Here is a 2,781-nt window from a genome sequence, read left to right as displayed (position 1 = left end):
AGCTGTCCAGGGTGGCCTGGGATTGGAGGGATTGTGTGGACTGATGTTGAATGAAGGGATTTTATGCTCAGGGTTGGTGTTTGTTTTTTTTGGTCCAAGTCTGGGACTTGGCTTTAAGTCAGGGTCAGGGTGTTCCCGCCTTGGCCCTTTTACCTTCTGCTATCACCCTGTTTGCCATTCATTAATAAAGAAAATCCCTCCCACACTTCCCTACAGGCAATCTGATGGAGGCATTCTCTGAACTGTGGCCGTCTCTTAGATATCGCCTGCTGTGTAGAGTCTAGAAGTTACCTGTCACACATGGCACCACACAATCAGGAGGGTCAATGCTCCGTGAGAGGAAATGTCACCATGGGAAAGTACTCAGGTGGAATGTCTAAGTGTCGGGAAGCACCTGGTGGGGGCTGTTTAGCTGGCCTGGACCGATTAGAAACAGAACTGAGGACCTGGAGGGTTCTCCATGTGTCCACCCCTCCTAGCCCTTCGCCATGGACCGCGGATCACATGACCAGAGCAGGTTCTTAGAGAGGCTGGCCGTGCTGGGCAGTGGTAGCCAAGGCATTTCCATGCAGCACTCTAGAGGCAGAGGCAGGTGGACCACTCTGAGTTCCAGGTCAGCCTGTTCTCCAAAGCAAGTTCCAGAAGAGCCCATGTGACATAGAGAAAGCCTGTCTCAATAAGGAAAACTAGACAAGGAAAAAGGAAGCTGGCAGAAGGCTGGCAGAAAGGTCTGAAGAGGAAACATGCCTGGGGTCTCCTCTTGTACTGACGTCCCAAAGAAAGCCTTCCCCCCTCCTTTCTTCCTGTCCATCCTCCTTCTGTTCTCCCTCCCCCAATCCTCACCTCCTCTCTTTCTGCTCAGCAAAGGGCAGGATTTTGGTGCATTCAAACCTCTGGTACAGAACTGAGACCTGAGACTTGTCAAGGACTTCCCTTCTACAGATTAGAGTCATTTCCCCACACTGACCTCTGAGAACACAGCCCGGGGTGTCACATGTGCCAGGCATGTGTTCAGGCACTGAGCTGTACTGTGAGCCCACTCCCCTCCTAGCTATTCTGACACGACAGTGTTAGTTAGCATCAGAAGCTGAGGGCCTCTGCGGAGGCCATCCTACCTGCATCTAAAAGATGATGTCCATGGCGATCTTCAGCGCTAAGGCGAGCCCGAAGAAAGACCACGGGAAGGGCAGTCCGATCCCCGGTTAACATTTCATAGTGAAGCTCTGAGGGGCTCATGCCAAGAGCCATCTCCTGGAAGACAATCAAGGTGTTGCTGTGACTTTGTTAGTCATCCTTGAGAAAGGAGTTCAACCAAGGCAGGGCGGTGGATGTCTGAGCAATTCGTGAGGTGGACCGACATTCTACCTTGTCTTTGTGCCATCAGAGAGTACTCCTTCTCCAACAGGATGGCGGTGTTCCAGGGCCTCGGGCGCCTGACTCAGGCTTTCTCATAGAATTCACAGCCTGTATTCCATTCATTTCCTATTTGCTCCAAACCCTCACACTGAGCTCAGGGTACAGGAGCAGACACGACCTATGGAGAGATGTGGTGTGCTTAGTGGTGAACGCAGGGACAGAAGCCAGGAGAGCCAACATGAGTCATGATCACCCTGAAATCCATCCCCTGGCTTTCTGGACTCAGGTTTCTACAAGCTTCTGTTGATGCTACCAAGGAAGGAAGGGAAAGGTCCCAACACAGAATAAACTGAGAAGTTTGGGCAGTGGAGTCAGGAGCTTCCAGGCTCAGGGACCACTGAGTGGCAGGGCCTGTTCTGAGATTTCATTCTGAGATTAATGTTGCTGGCTTGCTCTCCTCACAGGTTAACAAGACCACCCTTGGGCTCTTGAGTACGACCATGTAGGTAGTCATGTCCTCAGATGTTCCATACTAACTGTTACAGGGACACAAAGTCCTGGTAAAATGACCTAGGCATAAAGCTCAGGGGCCATGAACTAGGATGCTAGGATTCAACAAGATCAAAAGACAGAGGACTAAGGCAAGAGGTTTGACATTCCCCAAATCAACAACCAAGGCAATTCTGAGAGATAGAAGGTTTTTTTTTGTCCTGACTGGCATCCAAGGCAGGAGAACAGAACGTGTGTGGGTCAAGGCCAAGGCTCCCACTTGCCAGAGCAGTCACAAACTTCTCCAGTAAATGCTGGCACTGTTTCGTGTCCACCATATACTCCACCTGCAGAAACATTCAAAGGAGTGAGCAGCAGAATCCATCCCCGTGTCCTTCAATGTGGGCAGAGAGAATGACTTCATAGGGTTATCCTGCAACCTCCACATGCTAGGCACTGCACACATGCTACACACACATCACAAAGACACACATCCACAAAAGACAAGAGAGGAGAGAGTAAGAGAGAAGAGAGGAGGGAAGGAGAGGAGGGAAGGGGAGGGGAGGGAAAGGGAGAGAATAAATAAGTAAGTAAATAAGCGAGACGAGATACATCGTTAATGTTAAATGCTCCCCAAGTTGTCCTAGGCTCTGAAGCTAGACTATCTGTGTAAAGCAGGCCGAGGATTGTAGGCAACATACATACCAAGATGGAGCTGCAATGCACTGACTCTGCTGTGTCCAGGCTAGTGCAGTATCGGGAATGTGGACTGAACGTCCCTAACCGTAGGGAGAAGAAGGGATGTCACAGCTTCATATGAGCCTGGCAGAGGTGGACAGAGAAAAAAGCACTGTTGTGAACCCAGCACAGACTGCTAGGAAATCACCTATGCCTAGGAAGCATCAGTCCGGGATCCTGTGAGACATCCCAATGATG

General features: G+C 50.5%; 1 long non-coding RNA gene across 1 annotated transcript; it reads right to left on the bottom strand.

Moving 5' to 3' along the window:
- Positions 1–258: 258 nt before the first annotated feature.
- LOC127226772 (uncharacterized) lies at positions 259–2,354 on the bottom strand. The gene is made up of 3 exons (XR_007834926.1): positions 1,366–2,354; positions 1,116–1,251; positions 259–417 (listed from the first exon to the last, which is right to left on the bottom strand). It is a non-coding gene; the product is annotated as an uncharacterized LOC127226772 (long non-coding RNA).
- Positions 2,355–2,781: the final 427 nt, after the last annotated feature.

The sequence above is a fragment of the Phodopus roborovskii genome, unplaced genomic scaffold, assembly GCF_943737965.1.
Source record: "Phodopus roborovskii unplaced genomic scaffold, PHOROB, whole genome shotgun sequence".
NCBI lineage: Eukaryota > Metazoa > Chordata > Mammalia > Rodentia > Cricetidae > Phodopus > Phodopus roborovskii.
The sequence above is the reverse complement of the archived record's forward strand: the minus strand, read 5'-3'. Positions and strand labels throughout refer to the sequence as shown.